Below are 21,798 nucleotides of genomic sequence, written 5' to 3'. Positions count from 1 at the left end.
TGCTGATGTACTTCATCCCCATGCCACCACGCCCTATGTATCTGTCAGTTAACGCCTAGGACAGAATAAGGCACAGGGCTAGTCAGTAATTCTCAGAGGCTGTATGAGCTATCTTCAGGGTTGTTGGCATACATTCTTACAGGACCTCACGTGTTGGTAATAACTGCATTGCACAGAGGTAAGGCAGAAGGGATTTGGAGGAACTGTAGCAACCTCATTCTGCTCCTAACAACTGTTGTCTCAGACCAATATGTAGGAAACATAAGCATGGATAAGAATAGCCTGAGTGGCTTATTAAAAACTCTGTGTTAGGCTCAAGCTCCAGCAGGTCTGGGATGAAGCCTGAGCAATTGCATCTCTAACAAACAAGTTCCAAGATGGTGCCAATACTGCAGGTATTATATGACACTGTACCCTGAGGATCTCTTCCTTAGAGAAGTGTGGGCTCAGTGGTGCCAGGTCTTTGGGTTTTCCTCTAAAAGGAGATGAAGAATCCACATGAAATATTAAATATTAGCAAAAATTGTCTTTAGCACGTGAGCCAAGCAAAAAACAACTTGACATATGGGCTTCCATTTGGCAGCTTTTTGGTCTAGATACTTATTCAGAATGGAAAACATTGTCTTAAATGAAGTCTCAAAACCACGGAGCACAATGGAGAAAGCATGGAATGCTGTTTTGCAGAGTAGAATCAGCATCCCAAGCACATTCCTGCATGCTCTCACTTCCAAACCCCTCCTGGAGTCCTCTGGGTGCCTAAGATGCATGACCTCTCTGCATGACATTTTTTCATTTTTGAAGAAACAGTGGTCACTGTGGGAATTTTTCAAAAGTTTAATCACGGTCATTTATCTGTGTCTCTGACTGGCTCATATGCATAACCATATCATCTCCATGCCCTAGAGAGGGAAAGGAGACAGGACGCTCTAAAAGAAAACCTCTTAGATCCTCTAGTCTCCATTTTTATATTTGCAACTTAAAAATTAAAGAATAGAGAAGACAAATCGTGACTTAAGCAGGCCAAATATAAAAGTCAAGAAGAACACAAACTAACACAGTGTCCTACAAGCTCATCTTTCAGCCCCTTCATTAAACAACTGCAAACCAAGTCTTTGAGAGATTTGATGCTGGGGGAGACCAACATTGGCTCTGCTCTCACTGCATATCATAATTGCTGCAAATGAAATATCTCCTCCTGTAAGACCTCAGTTTTTGCTTTTAATATGAATCCTGAGGGGGACTCTAGGAAGGAACACAGTAAAGCGAAGAGAAAGAGTCTGTAAATCATAAATCTGAGCTGCACTCTTCTGACTAATGTATGTGAGCCTTCAAGCCCCTGGATAGTGTGGGCACATTATTCATCCATGAAACAGGGAGCTTGGATTTGTTTACTCGTGTGTTTATTTAACAAAACATTATCAAGCTCTCTACAAAATGCCAAGTTCTGTTCTAAATGCTGGGGTTAAAGCAGTGAATAAAACAGACAAGGTCCTTTCCCTTGTGGTGCATACGTTCTAGTGAGGGAGAGACAATAAATAAAACAAATAAGTGAGTCATGTGAAGTATCAGGAGGAAATCAGTGATGTCAACAAAAAATGAAGTGGTGGTGGGGATTTCTGGGGAAGGGACACTGAATAGGAAGGTCAATTCAGTTATCTCTGAAAAGGTGACACTTAGGCAAAGGCCTGAAGTGGGTAAGAGAGCAAGCCATGTGGATATATGGAGAGAGAATATTCCACATAGAGGGAACAGCAAGTGCAAAGGTCCTGAGGCAAGAATTGTCTGGTGTGTTTAGGAACCGCAAAGGAAAAGTGTGGCAGGAGCAGAGTGAGCAAGATTGAGAGAAAATAGTAGCAGTGGGGATTGAACAGGCAAGGGAAACTGATTTATATAGAGCAGTGTAGGCTTTGGAAGGACTTTGTTTTTTATTATGAGTGAGTCAGAAGCCACTAGAGGGTTTTGAACTGAGAACAGAGATGATCTGACTTAACATTTAATCAATAACGGAGTGCAAAGGGAGGAACAATTGTGAAAACAAGCAGATAATTTAGGAAATTATATATTTTAAGTGAGTGGCTACTGACTTCAACCAAGGTGGAACTGTGGAGATGAAAAGGAATTCAAATATATGTCTCTGCTGCTCTTTATATCAAAATAAAATATATAGACATGTATAGATATATACATGCATATATATGTGTGTGTGTGTGTATTTAAAGATAAAACTGACACCATCTTCTTATGTTCTACATGTTGCGTGGGAGAGAAAATTAAATCAAAGATATCATCAGAATTTTGGCCCAGACATCAGGAAAGATAGAAATATTACTTACTGACATGGAGAAATTTTAATCTACAATATCTAGTAAATTTTTACTTGGAGGTATGTAGCCCTTTTGGTCATGTTCAAACTCAGTTCAAACTCAGTTCAGTTCACTTTTGGCTATTATTGTATATTCAAGTGGAGACATTGAGTAGGCAGTTGATTATATGGGCCTGGAGTGGAGCACCAAATATAATATATAAGTCTGGGAATCATTGGTTATTTCATAGTATTAACAAGTCACAAATAAGTATCTGTTATGAAATAGTATTAATAAAATGGAGGAGATCAACGAGGAAGTGACCCTAGATGGAGAACATGTCCCAGGTTTGAGTCTTGAACACCCTGTCATGGAGGGATAAGCAAGAATCAGAAAAAGATAAGGTCGAAAGGAAGCAACCCAGCAAACCTTTGTCAGTTGAAGTCAGGTGAAGACAATATTTCAAGGAGAAGAGAGTGATCCTGCTGCTCCTAGTTGAGCTAAAATGAAGGCCCAAGGTTGGCAATTGGCTCTAATGATGCAAAGGCCTCTGCTAATCCTTCCTTATTAGAGCAACTTCAGAGGAGTGGTAGGGTCCAAGCCCTGAGTGGAATGGGTGCTGGCAACACTGCGGGAAATAAGAGATCAAAAGGCATTGCTGTTTTGAGAAGTTTTGATATAAAGAGCATCAGAGATGTGGGAAAGCGGCTGGAAGGGGAAGTGAGTCAAGAGGTGGTTTTTAAGGCTTGAGTGACAATAGCATGTTTATAGACTGGTGGGAAGGATCCCAGAGACGGAAACCAAATGCTGATCCAGAGAATTAGAAGCATTGGAGCCTGAGTAGGCAAGAGCAGTAGAATTTAGTACAGAGCTTAGTAAATTACAACCCAGGGGCCATTTTTAGTTTGCTACCTACTTTTTGTTTGTTTTTGGTATCAGAGATTGAATCCAGAGACACTTAACCACTGAGTCATACCCCCAGCCCTTTTTATATTTTATTTTGAGATCCTGCCTTGCTAAGTTGCTTAGGGCTTGCTGAATTGCTGAGGCTGGCTTTGTACTCACGATCCTCCTGTCTCAGCCTCCCAAGATGCTGAGATTACAGGTGTGCCCGACCACACCAAACCTACTACCTGTTTTTATAAATAAAGTTTTATTGGAACACAACAGTGTGTTCCAATAATGTCTGATCCTTATACGAAAAACAGTATTTCAATTCTATCCTGCATAAAGGGGCTGGGCTTGGCCATGAGAGGTGGGACTCTCATCTAGAAGAGGGTGAGTGAAGTACATTGATCAAAATGTTGACGAGTGGTGCATGTAGTGGAAAGAATTGTAGTTCTTTTCTGATTGCCTCGCTTTTCCAGGTGACAGAGGAGACTCTAGTTATTCAGAGAGTAAAGACTGTTTTATTTCTTAAGCCCTTTTCAGCACTAGTTAGAGCATTGCTTTAAAGATCTGACTGGCAAGGTGAACATGAAATATAAAACACAGATCATATACATCTAGTCACAAAAAAAATGACAAAATGATGTTATTTTGAGCCAGCTGATTCATCAGGTAAAATGCTCAATTGGCAAGTGCATCTGAAGATAAAATAGTTTTCTTCTACCTGTTCCATTCCAGTCTTTCTCCCATAATTCTGTTTATTCTCTGGAGGTGCTGCATGGAAACAGGTATCTAGGTGTGAGTCCTACCCCCCTGATGGCATGCAGTGTGAGCAGTATTGTGTAGGTTGCTGTGAGCCAGAAGCAGTAGTTCCAGGGATTGCCATATGCTGGCTCCTACCTCCAGGTCTCAGCAACCTGAATTGCAGGTGTTAGGAGATCATTCATTACCTAGAGAATCTCTGCAAGTCAAGAAATCTGTCCCATAATTTAGTACAGAAGAATACCAGTCTACAAAGTAAGGAAAGGTGATGTCTTCCCTGTTTTGCATTTAGAAAACCAAAATGGTTTTCAATATGTTTTTAATTTGGGTTCTGGTTCCTTTTCTGATCATCCATGATAAAAAACAAAAAATGAGTAGAAGTCTTTTTAGGAAGGCTGAAGCTGGTGTTCTAGGCAAGACTATGTGTTGTATGTGATGAGGCAGGAAACAGATGCCCCTGTGGCTGCTTCCCTCATACTCCAAAGCTCATCTCCTGATTCCACCTTTGCTCGCTGCCCAATGCTCTGTATCCGTGAGGTGGCCTGTCACCCTGAGAGACAGGATTTGAGATCCAGGCTCTGCTATTAATTCCTAAATATTTTGAAACTCTGATAGGCCACCTGGGCATGCACATTGTTCAACCACCTTTCATTCTGTCAAATTTCAGTCCAAATGTTGCTTCAGTCTAATGAGAAGCAGTGGATTGGACCAGTAAGGAGCCAATGGATTGAGATCAAGATGTCTAAAAACAGACATGCAGGGGGAATTTTGTGTTTACTTATCTACACACAGATCTGCAGACTCTATTGTTTTCAATCCTTACTTCTTTAATCACAAACTCTTTTACACATTTATAAATAGGAAAAAACAAATTCCTTTTTCTTGTGTAGCTATGCTAATGGGAAAAGAATCAGGTTTTTCTAATGAATCCTTGAAATACAACAAACAAAAAAGAGTGCACCGATCCAAACTGTATGTCCTGAAGGCTTTTTAAAAAAGAAACACACCCACATACCCAGCACCCAGATTGAAAAACTGTGCATCACCAGGACCCCAAAACATCTACCATATTAACCAAACCCTTATTTTGAGTTTTAACATTATAGAATTGTTTTACCTGTTTAAAAAATATCCGTAAATGGATCATACAACATAGTTTTTTGGTCTGATTTCTATTATTCAGTATTATATTTATGAGCTTAATGATATTATTCTCTATTTGTTGTGGTTTTGATGTTTTTTTTTTCCCTTTGCTAAACAGTATTCTGTAATAATTTATCTATCTATCTATTCTATAGTTGATGGACACTCAGGCAGTTTCCAGTTCAGAGCTATTACAAATAATGTAGTTACAAACATCTGCCTCTCTGCAGAGTATATACAGGGGAGAGTAATTGCTGGTCATAGATCTTCGTATGTTCTGCTTTGATAGAAACAGTGAATTTCCCAAGCTGGTTGAGCCAGTTGGGTTTTTAAATGTCATTTCATGCATGCAAAAAAGTCTTTAGCAGGGAATTTCTGTGTGTTACGTTATTATATTTTGAAGTAGCTGTCACAGAGTAAATGAGCTCTCCAAAAATAGTTTCTATACACTGAACATCAATCTTGACTGTCTGCAATTCTAGATTTTAGAGGGGACCTCTGTAACTGTGAGTATGTTAGAGAATCTAATTCAGTTCTTTGAGAGGTGTGGTGTGAGGTGTTCTGGATGTTTTCCTTAACTTCATCCACACCAGTTGCTTGCCTACCATCCAGATAACGTGCAAGCTCTGTGAGCTGCCTGACCAGATCTCACATCTCTTTTCTTATCCCTCTTCTTGCTGTCTTGTTCAGGCCCTGAACAGGCCTCACCTTTTGTCAGCCCCTCCCTGTTTTCCTAGAACCTTCTCTTTGCTTTCCAGCCCTGCCTGCCCATCTGTGTAAGAATATCAGTAGAATCTGCTCATGATTCACATTCTTTTCATTCTCTATTACCCACAGAATGAAGTGTGTACTTCATTCCTTCCTTTATCTGCGTAGTGAACAAATATTTTTTTGAAGGCCTACCAGGGGCCAGATACCTCACTGGGCACTTGGGATTCATTAGTGACCAACGCAAACATAGCACCCACCCTCTGGTTCTGTGCACTCACCTCCTACCTTTCTGCTCCAGCAGTTCTTAACTTCCTGTGATTGTCTGCTTTTATAATTAGATTTTCAATGTTCTGATAATCATTGTGTGTTTTATTCTAGAGCACCTTTCTCCAGTATGTACCCCAGGGAAATTTCTAGACCTCCTTGGGGACTTAGCCATATAGTTTACCATCTCCTCTTCTATCCCTGAATTCCAGGAATGGTACATTGTTCTCTTCTCTGTTCTTTCATGAACCCCAAGCATATTTTATTTATTTGGGTGCCAGGGATTGAACCCAAGGGTGCTTAAACACTGAGCAACATCTCAGGATATCCAGCCCTTTTATTTTTCATTTTGAGAGAGGGTCTTGCTAAGTTGATTAGAGCCTTGCTTATTTGCTGAGGCTGGGTTTGAACTTGCCATCTCCTGCCTCAGCCTCCTGAGCCACTGGGATTATAGGTGTGTGCCACCACAGCCAGCCCCAAGTATATTTTCTATTGTATTTATCACTCTATAATTACCTGTCAGTGTACCTCATAACCTATACTGAATTTGTGAACTGCTGAAAGTGAAAAATAATTGCTCAGTCATTTTTGTGACCCCAGTATCTAACTTAGTGTTGGCACGTAGTAGGTGTTCAATAAATTTCTTATGGAGAGGGGGAAGAAAGCAAAGGAGAAAGAGAAAGAGGGAGAAAGGAGTACAAGAAAAGAACAATGAGGGGCTTTTAACCTCTTGAAAAAACTGATAAAGCACTTAAAATTTTAGAGCTATAGTTCTTTGAACATCATGTACTCTAATCTCAATTTTTATAGAGTTGAATAAATTAAGGCCCCTTAGCTGATTGGCTGTTTCAGTCTTCTGAAGCATAATTGTCTCTCCATAACTTGCCAAGGTCCACGTAGAAGGATGCGGGTAGTACTCATTACAATGACTTTCATTCTCCCCATCATTCCCAAACTCAGCTTTGCTCCCACTTGGGGAGTGACTATAACTGCCGCCCTCCCTATGCATGAGCTAACTAACACATGCTTTCTTGAGAAAATTAAAAATAGCTCCTCTTTACCAAGTATGTTGACATGGGTCAGGCCAACAAAAGGAGAGACGTTGTCCCATGGAGGAATTTTGTTTTTAAGAAAAGTGCCTTGTTAATAATTTTCCTAATGATTATATAATAATATCCATTCATTCAAGAAATATTTAATAGCCTATTGTGTGCTGTTAACTGTGGGTGCTGGAGGTACAGAAATAACCAAAAACATTGAATGGGGGTAGACTGACAATAAAACAAACAAGGTAGTGTTCGTGGCAGGGAGAAATAAAGGACAGAAGGTGACAGGAGATGCTGGAGAAGGGAAGTGTGTTTCAAGGTTGAATGCCCTGGTCACACAGGACTACACTGAGACTATGCCTTTTGGGGAAAACCCTGAGGAGGAGGATGGAGTGAGTTCAGAAGGTATCTGGGGAGAGAACAGACCCTGAGGCACAAGAATCCAGCATGGTGGTGGGACTTCAAGGAAGCCAGTTTGGCTGAAAGGGAGCAAAGGGTAGGAGCAAGAGCAGTGAGAGAGAAGTTGGCAAGGGGTAATGGCTGGCCACACAGTCATACCTGGCCATTGTAAGAATTTGGCTTTTCTCTGAGTGACACAGGAAGCAAATTGTGTTGAGCAAGGGATTGCTCTGGTGTGCCTTATTTTAATAGGAAAGCCTTAGTGCAGAAGGAGAAAGAAACTAGGGGAGACTAGAGCAATTGGGGTAGGCGTGATAACAAGTGGTTGGCCACTGGGTCTGTTCTGAACCTAAACCAAAACATTTGCTGATGGATAGAATGCACGGCACGAGAGACAGAGGATCTGAGGATGCTGGCAGTTCATGTTGGAATTGCATTTATTGAGCTGGAGAGCCAGTGAAGGAGGGAAAGCCAGAAATTGGGTTTGGAACAGGAACTAAAAATAGGGTTAGCACCAATCAGCAGAATGAGCACAAGTGTGACCTCTTATCTCTCTCAAAATTCTATGAAAATGATGGGAAAAGAATACAATTGCCTAGTGACAAATATCCAGTGAGATGAGTCAATAAAAGATGACATATTTCAATAAGTTTGCAGAAGAAAATGGGGAAAGTGTCTGATGAAACAGAGAAAACCACAGTCTAAGATACTTAGAAAGCTGCAGCCAAGGAAGTCACAGACCTGCTCAGAAACTACTCAGGGAGCCCCAGACTGGAGCACTGCCAGCCTAGCGGGACACTGTGCAAGAACATGGGTGGGGAATGAAAAGTAGAGCCTTGGGGGCTGGGGTGGAGCAGAATAGTAAAGTACGCGTCTACCGTGAGCATGTCCTTGGTTCAATCCCTCATGCGTAAAAACGTGTACACACACACACACACACACACATACATACACAAAAACCAAAAGCAAGGGTAAATAACTAAAGGAATACAGACAAAATAACCTGAAGGAATGCAGACAAAACAGTCAGCTCGCTCCTTCTTCTCCTTTTGCAGAGTAATTTAAAACCATTTATGTCCTGGAACAAAAATCTGAGGATTTATATTTTAGGAAATTGAACAAACCATTTGAAAAGAATTATGGGGGCTGACATAGGAGTTACAGAACCAAAGTAAAGCCCCTCTAGTTCTAAGCACTGGATGCCACCTATGTACTCACCTAAAGGTCAAGACTACAAGCAGATTAATCCCACTCATATACTCAAAGCTCCCAGTCAGCCTTTTTTTTTTTTTTTTTTTTTTTTGGTGCTGGGGATAGATCGCAGGGCCTTGTGCATGCAAGGCAAGCACCCTGTCAAATGAACTATATCCCCAGCCCCTCTCAGTCAGCCCTTCTATTGCCCTCATTAAAATGTGAACCAATAAAAAAATCTACAAGCTTTATTTAAGGAAGGCTACACTATTGGATGAAAAGAGAAGCCAGATGAACCACAAAATAAGACACCAGGAAATTCCAGTACCAAGTGATTTCCCCCTGCCTGCAGTGGAAAGCATCTTCAGAAGTAATTGGCAATAAAAATTAGAGCGAGATGTTATTAAAAAAGTAAAAAGGTTAAAAAGAGCAAAAATGTTTTATGAGAAATCAAAAATAAGGTAATAGAATAAAAATTTAAATTCTACAGAACTTTTTTTTTTTAAAGGAGATGAGGGAAGTCTCCCAGAATGTGGAACCAAATAACAACAAACAAACCAAAAGTAAGAGAAAATATGATAACAGTGAGAGAGAAAAAATATGAGATAAAGACATAGTCAATCTAGAGAGTACAATAGAAAACAGAGAAGGTAATAAAGTAATAAAGACATAATACAAGGGACTGGGGATGTGGCTGAAGCAGTAACGTGCTTGCCTGGCGTGTGCAGGGTGCTGGGTTCGATCCTCAGCACCACATAAAAATAAAACAAAGATGTTGTGTCCACCAAAAACTGAAAAATAAATATTAAAAAGTTCTCTCTCTATTCTCTCTCTCTTAAAAAAAAGACATAATACAAGAAAATACCTGCGAATTAAAGAAAGGCATGTATCTTGAAATTAAATAACAAGTGTAAGAATCAAATAGGTTCAGGCAATGTGAGTGGGATACTGGAAGATGATGGATAAATGAAAAAAGGCTGAAGTTTCTACTCCCCCAGAGAAGGTAAAGTGAGGAATAAATGTACATTAAATGTATTATTCAAATGCAAACCTTGCTAACTCATGCAGGATTTTCAGTAATTGGAGAAGCAGCCAGAAACATCCATATTCACCTATTATCAATGATTCCTTTTAAAAATTATATGGTTCCTGGAACTGGAACTGTAGCAAATAAGATGATCTTAATATAGTAGATGTCCCCATATAAAATTACAATTGCATTTAGATTTTATTGTTTTGCTTTTAAACTTTCAAAATCAATTTTTATGCAAACAGTTAAGTCAATTTTGGATAGTGTTCAAGATTTAAAAAAAAAAACTTGATAGTTTAAAAATATATTTATGCTACCAAGAATTAGAGATCAGGATTCCCAGGAAAATGTCCTCCTCTCACAAACAGAAGAGCCAAGTGAACTGTCTGTAATTGGTGGAGCAAGAAATGATTTAAGTATGTTCCTTGTGTTTGCAGAGGTGACCAGTGGGGAGAGAGCACTGGCAATCATGGAGTTGCTAGTGATGGCAGGAGAAGGAGAAAAGGGAGATGGTGTGAGAGATTGAAACCCTCATCAATCAGAGCAGAATGTCAATAGTGAAACTCAAAAATCAGTCAATCAAGAAAAAGAATGGCGTGTGTATTTAGAAATATGGAAATAACCGCAGAAACTTAAGAATAGAAATGCTAAAATTTAATATCAAGAAACAGAACTAGGGTACAGAAGCAATCGTGGCTTTTCATTATAACTCCATCAAATGTCTTTCTTTGATTAAATAAATTTTTTTGGATTACTACCACTTAGTAAACATTCATTTCACCTGCCATGGGTCTACATGCATTATCTCAATTCTTATGACAAATCTGTGAAGTAAGTCCTATTATTACCAATGTTAAAGGTAAGTGAATATCAGACAGGTTAAAAAGAAACCTGTTTGAGATATTCTGCCAGTCAAGTAACATTTGGCCTTGAGTAACAAAAAACCAAATCCAAGAGTAGCTTAGAAAATTAAGAATCATTCATTTGTATGTTGTTTGATTTGGGGGGTTTTGGTCAGTTGCTATTGTTTTCCTCATGTCGCAGGAAGTCTGAGGGTAAGTAGTTTCTGGTGCTGATTCAATGGCTCAAGGATTATAAAACTGAGGACTCTGTGATTCTCAGGGACTCTTCCTCATGGGCTAAGATGGCCCTGCAGCCCCAGCCATCCTATATGTTTTCCCCAAAGTAAAGAGAGAGAAGCACCTATATCAAAAAGCCACATTTTCCCAGACCCCACCACCAACTTCTGCTTATGTGTGATAGGCCTTCTGGCACATGGCCACCTAAAGCTGAGGAAGTTGGAAAAGGCACTTTTCAGTTGAACATATTGGGGATCTACCTGGATACAGTTGTGTTTCTGTTTTAGAAGGAGAAAGTGGTGATTAGATAGTGCTTAGTAGTGGTTCCCATCTAGAAAGTGGTCGAGTGCTGTTGTGAGAGTCAGTAAAGCATATTTTTAAATAATCTAGAAGAAAAACCAACAATATGAGTCAGGAAGGACCATTAAATAATCTGATCTGCGTGTTTTAATTATAAATTAAAAGACAAGAAAGAAATTGTGTTTAAGATCCACTGTTCCATGACCTCAACTGGCAGTGAGCAGTGGCCCAAAGTGAAGCAATCAAGATCAAAGGCCAAGAAAAGGCTCATGGTAGAGAAGGGCCTAACATGATCAAGTTTCCTACGCAGAGCCAAATGCCTGTTCACTTGAAAGAGAAGAATCTAGCTTTGGCAAAAAGGTTTAAAATAAAGTTGGGATGTGCAATTAAGGTAATTTAGAACAAATTGATTTCCAAATGAGAAAATTATATTTTAGCAGAATTCCGTCATTATAGGTTAATGAAGAGCTACCTGTGCGTAGTTCACTAATCAATTTTCTAGGAATGCGGTTTTAATTTCCTAGACCAGATTTCATTTAGCAAATAAGCAGCACAACTTAACTCCCAAGAAACGGTGATTGCTTTCTCTCTCTTTTTTTTTTTTTTTCTGCCTGAAACATATCTTACTAAAGAAGTTGCTTGTTTTTTTCCTTTAATTTTTTTTCTTTTTTAAATTTGATCTCCTCAAAATTACTTTTTTAAATTTGATCTCCTCAAAATTACTTTTCAAAAAAATAAGCAGTCATATCAATTATAATTACAGTGCTTACATGCATTTATTGTGTGTAGTACGCAACACTGAGGCAGATACAAAGTAATAATTAACATTGAGACTTCTAAGACTAGAAGGCATTATAGTAAGTATTTTTATGAAAGTGACATGAGGCTGTTGGAGGCTGCCATTCCAAGAATATAACAGATTGACATGAAAGCCATAATAATGAAGCTGTGGGGTTTCAACATGTGAACGATAATTAACATTTTCCTAGTTGCACAAATGAGCAATGACTCAGGGAACTAACTGGAGGAAGAGGAGTAGGGCTCCCCAGCTGAGGCTACAAATATACTTGAAGACCACAATAAAAAAAAACTACAAACCTCTCATTGTGAAAACTTCAATCAAAACAAACATCTTTTCCTTTCACTTGGCTGAAAATATTGTTCTTCTGAAGGGTGCCTTAGTCCATTTTCTGTTGCCATAACAAAATAGCTGAGACTGGGTAATTTATAGAGGAAAGAAGTTTATGTAGCTTAAGATTTTCCAGAGACTGGAAGTCCAAGATTAGGCATTCACATCTGGCAAGGACCTTGTGCTGTAACATAAAATTGCAGAAATTTCAGGGCAAAAGCAGGGACATGCAGAAAAGACAAAACATGAAGGTGTCTTCTCTTTGTAACAACTCCCTCTCATAGTTTACTAATTCAGTCCCAGGAGAACAAAAACTGCCTGGATACCACAAGAATTAACCCAGTGTCCCAAGAGCAGCATGAATCCTTCCTAATGACCCTATCACCCCATTGGGGCTCCCTCTCCCAACATGATCAGAATAGCAATTAAATCTCAGTGAGTTTCAGAGGAATCAAGCCATATCCAAGCCATAGCAAGGGGCTTTAATTTTTATTTCTCAAAGTTAATTTTAATTTGATTTCACTGCATTATACTTTTTTCAATTTGGCTGAGAAATAAACTTTAAGAGGACTAGAGACGTATTAGACCTGGCACCTCTCAAAAGCAGCCCAAAATGTAGATCCTTATACACATATGTCCCCCATACTGCATTTTCAGATAGGTGAATGTTTCCTTAGAATATCAGGTCCCATTTAGCACAGTACTGCTTCACTTCTCTGGGGAAAGACTTTGACGACAATTCTTCAGATCCTAGCTCAAAACATGAAATAAAGCGCAATGCATGGCCTTGTAGCCAACACGGATGTCCTAAGCCATCACACTAAAGCTTCCATGCTGTATTCATTGGAAGACCCTTAGTCTCTTGTTCCAACCAGCACTGCTAGTTCTTATAACCTGCTCCAGCATCGTGCACATTACAATAGAAAACATGCAAAGCCAGCACCACCAACCCTGTAGCCAAGCACAGTGAATATGACTTACTTTTAAGACAGACACCTTGATTAATTTCAAAAGACAAAAATTATAAAACATGCAGTCAACTCAGAGTATGATTTATTGCCTATTTCATAAAAAGAATAAGACAGCACGAAGAGGTCCCACACACGTTATGGGACGACAGTCCTTTCCTTTGCCCTTTCTCACAGAACTCGATTATAAAGGGCACATGTGGTGCTTTCTGCACCCTTCCATCCTTCTGCTCACTGTTTTCCCCCCAGTTCCAATGATTTGTTTCTCATAGACACTGACGGGTGCTGGCCTGAGGGATTCCTAGAAGTAGATTCATCAGATCACTCCCAGGACTTTTTAGACCAGAAGGGAAGAAATTAACCAGTCTCTGGTGGCAGGAGACACTATTTGTGAAAACTCGCTGCACAGCTGGTGGCCATGGAGAAGACCTCAGCAGTAGGGAAAAGAATCATGTCCACTTGGAAGAGAGCCTCCGGATTCCTGTTCATCTTTATTATTAATACATTGTTCTGTTGCAATTTCTCCAATATCTCCTTCAACTACATTAAATAGCCCACTCCCCTTGATAAAATCTCCTATTTCCCATATTTATTTGAGTTGTTCTTTTGTCAACTGTAGCCTAAAGGTTTTGAATCAATGATCTGAAAACGACTACTCACTTTCCCTTGATATTTCATCATTTGAATAATGTGACATGCTAGTGTCCCCGTAGTGATGGTAGTGATGGTATTGAGTCCTCATGTGCTACTTGCTTGAGGTTTTTATTGATTTTGTTTGTTTGTAGTTATGTATAGTTTACAACCATTTTTCTTTAAGTAGGAGATGAGAATGAGAACAATTTGACGATAGAATCTTAAGATTTTCACTGCTACCTAATACAGAGAAACCGTGCCAGAAATTTTACCAAAATGTCAAGTGTTGTATATAGTATCATACATGCAGTAACTTCTCAGATGGTCTCTCTGATTTTAACAAAAGATTTTGCAGCTTGTATACCATATTTCACCATGAAAAGATTCTTCAGTGTGTCATTAAGACAAATGCTCAGCAGGATGAATTCTGATGTGTGCCTGTAAGTGAGAGGAATGAGCTCAGCCAGGCAGGGCAATTCTGAATGACCCACACAACAGTCCAACTTTCTCAAATCCCAGACTACTTCCCAGCCCACTTGTAAGCAGAGGTGATTGCAGCAGTAGGATTTTTCCAATAAATAGAATATAAATACAAAACATTAAAAATAGGTAAAATCTTTGTATGTATCACAAATATGAATACCTTATTTTAAGGTGATGATACAGCTCAGTGTCAGCAGGCTTGCCTATCATATATGAGGTTGTGGGTTTGATTCCCACTACCACAGAAAGTACATAAGTAAAAATAATTGTTTAAAAAAACCCTTTTTATTTTAAATTTTACATATTCCATAAAGCTTTTATAAATTAAATGGATGGAACACAGAGGATTCTTAAGACAATGAAACTATACTGCATGATATAATAATTGTGAATATGTATCATTATATATTTGTCTGAACTCAGAATATATATATAAAATGAACTCAATGTAAATTGTGGATTCTCAGTAATAAAGAGGTATCAATGTAGGATCATTAAATTAAATGTACCTCTCTGATGGGGGATATTGATCATGGGGGAGGCTATACTTGTGTAGGGACAGGGAATATATGGGAAATCTTTACCTTTCACTTAACTTCACTGTGAACCTAAAACTTCTTTTCAAAATAAATAAATAAACTCTTTTTAAAAATATAAGTACAGTAAATAGAGGCTTCCAAATCAGGCTTTTTGGAAATGCCTGCTTTTAGTTCATTACCATCTGTCATTCCTTTATGACAGTGACCACTAATGCCCAATTATATCTATCTATATACAGACATAGATATAGAAAATGCAGATTCCCATTAGAATCGTTTCATTTCCACAGAGATCTCTTTGAATGAATATATGTTTTTGAAAGTAGAGAATACATGCTGCTCATTTTTGTGACTCCAGCTGGTTAGGGTCAGGTCACAGCTATGGCCTTAGTATCTTGTGAACTGTGATGCCTCAGGACCATTGACAACATGCAGCCATTGTATGGTAATTAGCTTCCACCAACAGAACTGGTACTGAAACTGGCCTGTGTCTGAGCTCAAACCTCAACCAAACAAAAGCCCACTTTTAAAGACAATGAAAGGAAAAATGGGTTAAGACTATAAACAGGAAATTTATAGAAAAGAAAAAAAGTAGAACAACCCTCAAATTACAAAAGCTTGCTCAGGTGTGTTTGTAAATTGAAATGTCAATTAAGATAATGCAGGATCCCACAGTGCACCCATTAGATTTTCAAGGATTTTTCTGAATGTCAGATATAGGAAATGTGTTCGAAAAGGCAGGAAATAAAGCTAGCCTACACTGGCAAGACAGATGCAGAGTGTCCTCCTTACCACTTTGGTGAGCAAGTGAGGGCACCCAGGACTGATGAAAATATAGGTATTTTAAGAATTCTTCATGGTTACTTCTGATATTTCTTCAGTGTCTTCTGATATTTCTTCCAGAAGACACTGTCCTTGTCTGTAGACCTCTATCAGTCATAAGTTGAATTATCAAAGGGAGAAACTTCTATTCTTAGAACTGGAGAGGATATTGAACTATGACATGACTGGTATTTGGATCAAGGGCAAATATTATGAATGGTTGTTACTCTTTCAATTGGCTAAAGCAACTTTGAGTGGAATTGGTGGCCTACTCTACCAGAACTCCAGGACTAGACCTGTATTTTCAACCTGAGCTCACACCTCTTTATTTTATCATACTTCATTTCTGCTCTACTTTGTTTACTTCCTTATTATAAAGGAGTTGTAAAGTGTTCCAACTCAAGAAGAAAACCCAAGTTCAAATCTCAGTTACACCTAAAACTTGCTGTGTGACTTTATAACATTTATTGAATGTCTCTGTGCTTCAACTTTCTCAACTGTAAAATGGGATGGAAATAATACAGTCTATCTCATAGGGCAGTTTGTGAGGAATAAATAAGTTAATTATTTGCAAAATAGACCTGACCCATAGGAAATGCTAAATTGGTGTTGGAAATAGAACATAGTTAAGTAGATTTACTTATCTGATCCATCTTATTTAATTGTATATATCAGTTATATTCACATTTTCTAGACCAAGGTGATGACAAGCAAGGTATTTAGGACTTCAGGTTTGGCAGCCCAAGAAAGCAGTCATCTAATCCCAAACTGTGACTTTTATTAGTTATGAGAACATCAGTAAGCTTTAAGTGTTTTGAAATTTGAAGCCTCCTCTATAAAATAAGTAGGTTAACTATCTCCAACAAAAATATGTGAGAGTCAGTGAAGTTATTGAATGCAAAGAACCTCTCTCAGAATATAGTAAACATTCAAACAATAGCTATAAGAATAATTAAAAAAAAAGAATAATTGATAATCATGAAACATTTGCTAGTAGCATTAAGCAAACACATGTTCCACAAATGCCAGAGCTTAAGTAGCTTTAGAAATTTAAAAGTATGTTGCTTTGTGACATGTTAGGGAAACTCAGTATCTCTGATGGTGTCAAGACTGGAAGTAATAACAAGGGCACCTTGTGGGGAGAAAAAGTTGCAGAAATAAGCCAGGTGCTGTGGCACATACCTGTAATCTCAGTGACTCAGAAGGCTGAGGCAGGAAGATCACAAGTTCAAAGCTAGCCTCGGCAACTTAGCCAGGCCTAAGCAACTTAGCCAGACCCTGTCTCAAAATAAAAAAATAAAAATGCCTTGGAATGTGACCCAGTGGTTAAGCACCACTGGGTTCAATCCCTGGTATGAAATAAGGAAGGGAGGGAGGGAAGAAGAGAGGAGGGAATCTTGAAGACGTAATAACAAACATGAACATTTAAGTCCCAGCTAAGTCCATGAAAGTTGATGTCTAGAGCCATGTCCTCTAGTTAGGGTCTCTGTTGATCAAAGAACAGAAAATGTCTCTTAAGAAGCTTCAGGGTTTAAATAGCAGGAGCTATAACAAGGTAAGTGACAGTCAGGACTTGGTTTCTGAAAGTGGAGAAGCAAAAATCAAATCCTCTCAATTAAATAAAAAGCTACCGTTCCAGTGCCATACTAAGGCTCAGCACTGGGTTTATGAAAAAAACTGCCTCTGTAGGCTCTGTCTTTCCTGCAACAAAGCATATTTCATAATCTTATGGAAAGCCAAGATTGCTTTAAGCTGCTCTGGCCATATCTCTTTAGCCATGTAGTTCTTAATACAGCTGAAAGATCTATTTGCTTATGCAAAAACTAATAGTCAAAATAATTTCTTTATTTGCTGGAGAAGGGATTAAACAAAGACTAGAATAATGCTTCCTAAATCAGAACCTGGAATACCTTGCTGCTTAAAGTGCTGTCTGTGGCCCAGCACAATACTCAAACTTTATTTAGTATGCATAAAAAACATGAAGATTTACTGAAGAAAGTGCAAATTTTGAGTCAGCAGATGTGGTGTGGAGCTTCAAATCCTACATTTCTAACACGTTTTTAGTCAACGCTGCCAGTGCACCCTAAAATATTGCTACTCGTGTCATGGTCCAGCATAGATCTCACCTGGGACCTTCTAAGAAATGCAGAATCTGTGTCCCCTCTGTGGACCCACTAAATCAGCATCTGCATTTCAACAAGACTAGTGATGCATGTGCACTTGAAAAGTTGAGAAAAGCTTCTCTAGAATGTATGTGAACCAATTTTCCCAGGCTTGGATGCATTTCCCCTATTGCACAAGGTGGCTACTTTGAGTACTCAAGAATCCCAAAACACAAATTAGTATGCTTCAATACACTCTAGAAGTGCTCTGCCAACATTCCCTCCAATTCCTTTGTCATTTTCACACACACACAACACCTCAGTGGGTTTTCATTCCCAGGAGCTCATACCTGTGTCTATTGGCTCCTCCCTTTGGATGCTAGAATTCACTTTGTTTGATTGGGAGGAGAAGAGAAAGAAAGTACCTAGAAATATATCATCACCTTCAAGCACTTTCTAACTAAAATGAACAGGCACGGGGATTTCTAATCTTCAGCTTCCTTCTCCCTGATCAGAAAACTTAACTTTGAGGTGTGGTCTACATGTGGAGAAATTAAGCCAAGATTTCCCTCCATGAGACTGCACGATGTTTTACCCTCTGCCTCCTGCACCCACTGTCCTGCTCACTTCTCTGTGAATGCTGGCAGAAAACACTGCAATAAACCCAGTCTGCATAAATCCTTATCTCAGGTTCTGTTTCTAGAGAACTCAAACTAAGACACATGCTATTTTAGCTAAGTGCCATTTAGCCTAAGATCAGCATCCAGCCAAGAGTTTGGGTTGTTTCTAAAGTTTTTTTTTTGGCCGCTGTGATAATCTCTGATTCTATGATTCAACCTGGGTCTTGTGTAACACTTACAGGAAGCCATTGGACTCTAGGATTTTCACATGTGGGAGGTCACAATCGGAGAATGTTATGAAAATAAATTATGCTTTACTCTGAATGAGCTAACTGTGGTGGTGCAGCGAAGACAATGAGATGCTCTTCTTAGCTGGCTTTATTAAGGACCCACAGAAAGTTCTAAGGACCTAGAAGACCCAGCTCTTGTGATTAGTGTGGCATCCACGGCCACTGTGGAATTTTGAGTGTTGGAAATGGTGCCAGTACAAATAGAAATGGCATAGTTTAAAGCACAAAATCATTACAAAGGCTTTACTATGAAAAGAATGTATTTTGTTAAGAAGTTTTGTATTGATTACATGGTTAATACAGGTTAAGAATCCTTTGTCCAAAATTTGTGGGACCAGAAGTGCTCCTCATTTATGATTTCTACCAATTTTGGGATAGTTTCATATAGACAATGAGAAATCTTGGGGATGGGATCCATGTTTAAACACAAATTTTATTTGTTTCTTATGCATTTCGTAGTCTGAGGGTCATTTTATTCAATATTTTTAGTGCATCTGCATCTTGACTGCAACCTGGAACATGAGGTCAGGTGATCTTTTCCAATTGTGGTGTCATGGAGTTGTTTAGAAGTTTGGATTTTAGATTTTCACATCAGAGATGTACAACTTGTCTATCAGGGATTGAACCCAAGGATGCTTAACCACTGAGCCACATCCCCAGCTCTTTTTTTTTTTTTGAGACAGAGTTGCACTATGGTAAATATCTTAGTTAAATTATCTTTTTTCACAAGTTTATTTTTATTTTTAAAATACAGCTGCTAGAAATTCTCAATTACTTATGTTGCTTGTATTGTGTTTCTATTGGACTGGAAAGCTTTAAGCTTTTAACCGAAAAGCTCAGACTAAGTGAAATATTCCTGGCTTTTTAAAATTCTTTCACTCTACCAATTTCTGGTGTTGAAGTATATCTCAGTAGACATACAAAACTGTACATTGTCTTCAATTATAAATACTTTTATCAGTACATAATGTCACCATGAGCTGGAAATATATGAAGTTTGAGTCTTAGCCCAAAAAAATTTTACGACGGGAACATATTTTTAAAACTATATCAATAGTTATTACTCGTGTTTAAAATTATCTAATTTGAAGGAAATTAATTTTCAAGCTGTTAAAAGATTATCCTGATTATTTTCTGTGTGTACATCAGGTTTTATGTTGATAATTTTATTTTCCTCTCATAGCTATCTTGCATTGCCTTTTCTAAATCCTCTGGCAAAAATCTATTGAGTTCAAGGCCTCAACATTTCTTACCTGCACTACTGCAGCTTCTGGAGTTGTTCCTCTTTATTTCTTAGCCTTGAATTCATCTCAACATGGCTGTCAGATAATCTGTCTAAAGCACAGCCTAGTCCTGGCTCTCCTTACCTCCCATCCTGAAGAAAAAAGGAAAGAAAGAAAGAAAAAAAAAAACCCAGACCATTGGTGGTATCACATTTTTTTGCTCAATTATCTCTAAGCATCTGAACAGAGACATTAAATGTGCTTCATAATCTGCACCTAACTCTACTTGTTGCAAATCCTTCTCTCTTTTCTTCTGTATTAGACTACTTCCTTTCCAACTCTGTTTGCACAATGCTGGTTCTTTTCCCAGACAGTTTTCTCTGCTAAGAACTCTCTCTTCTCTTTCCCATCACTCTAGGTTTCTGTTCTTACAGTTCCATCAACAACAATAGCATATTACATGAAAATATATTCCCAGTGCTTTAAGTCAAAAAGTCAAAAAACAAATGTCTATTTAAAAAAAGACACTACACAAAAGACCAGCAAATCAGTAGTAGGAATAACACAGCTTGGTGACAAAGCTATTGAACTGAAAAACATTATTTCACAACGAACACAAAGAAGGACTGCAAGATTGGAAAAGAGGAGCAAAAGAATTATAAAACAAAATGTTTGGCAAAATGCCAGAGCATATCCTCACTTACCAATAATCAAATGTAAAAGGATTGTCTTCTATAATCAAAATATATATTTATGAAATATATTTATGAAACCAAGATCCAACAATATGCTGCCTCCAAGAGACACATTTGAGTTTTAAGGACACACGTAAACTAGGAATGAAGGTATTTCAAGCAAATACCGACCAAAACAGAGCAAGAGTGTCCATATATATAATTTTAAAAGAGACAAAGCATATCAATATTATATTATGATAAAGGGATCAGTTCAACAAGAAAATATAACAATTTTAATTTGATATAGTTGCACCCCAAATTGGAGTACCTAAATATATAAAGCAAATATTAATAGATCTGAAAAGTGAGATATATTGCAATGTACTAATCCTATGGAACATCAGTATATTATTTCATTGAGGAGAGACTTAAATCCACTATCATAATAGGAGGTGATCAGTTATCTCTCATGTCCTTTTCAGTTAGAGAAAAAAATAATTGGCCCAGGATATGTATTATATATTCTAAACTATCACAAAGAATGGAGATTCAGCATTGTTTTAGTAAATTTACTCTTCCATTTTCTTGGAAGACAAGTGAGATCACTAGTGAGTGGTGTGAGGTAGGGATTAAGATTAAAAGAGCAGTATGGAGATTCCTGGGAAAGCTGGGAATGGAACCACCATTTGACCCAGCTATTGCCCTTCTTGGACTATTCCCTGAAGACCTTAAAAGAGTGTACTACAGGGATACTGCCACATCGATGTTCATAGCAGCACAATTCACAATAGCTAGACTGTGGAACCAACCCAGATGCCCTTTAATAGATGAATGGATAAAAAAAAAATGTGGCATTTATACACAATGGAGTATTACTCTGCACTAAAAAATGACAAAATCATGGAATTTGCAGGGAAATGGATGGCATTAGAGCAGATTATGCTAAGTGAAGCTAGCCAATCTCTAAAAAACAAATGCCAAATGTCTTCTTTGATATAATGAGAGCAACTAAGAACAGAGTAGGGAGGAAGAGCAGGAGGAAAAGATTAACATTAAACAGAGACATGAGGTGGGAGGGAAAGGGAGAGAAAAGGGAAATTGCATGGAAATGGAAGGAGACCCTCATTGTTACACAAAATTACATATAAGAGGTTGTGAGGGGAATGGGAAAAAAACAAGAAGAGAAATGAATTACA

The 21,798-nt window shown here is 38.3% G+C and overlaps 1 protein-coding gene across 3 annotated transcripts in view; it reads left to right on the top strand.

The window, feature by feature from the left end:
* Window positions 1-21,798, top strand: part of Plcb1 (phospholipase C beta 1) — a 714,003-nt gene that overhangs the window by 462,651 nt on the left and 229,554 nt on the right. The window lies entirely within an intron of this gene.

Source organism: Marmota flaviventris, chromosome 2 (assembly GCF_047511675.1).
Source record: "Marmota flaviventris isolate mMarFla1 chromosome 2, mMarFla1.hap1, whole genome shotgun sequence".
NCBI classification, from domain to species: Eukaryota; Metazoa; Chordata; class Mammalia; order Rodentia; family Sciuridae; genus Marmota; species Marmota flaviventris.
This window is presented reverse-complemented; position numbering and strand designations above follow the sequence as displayed.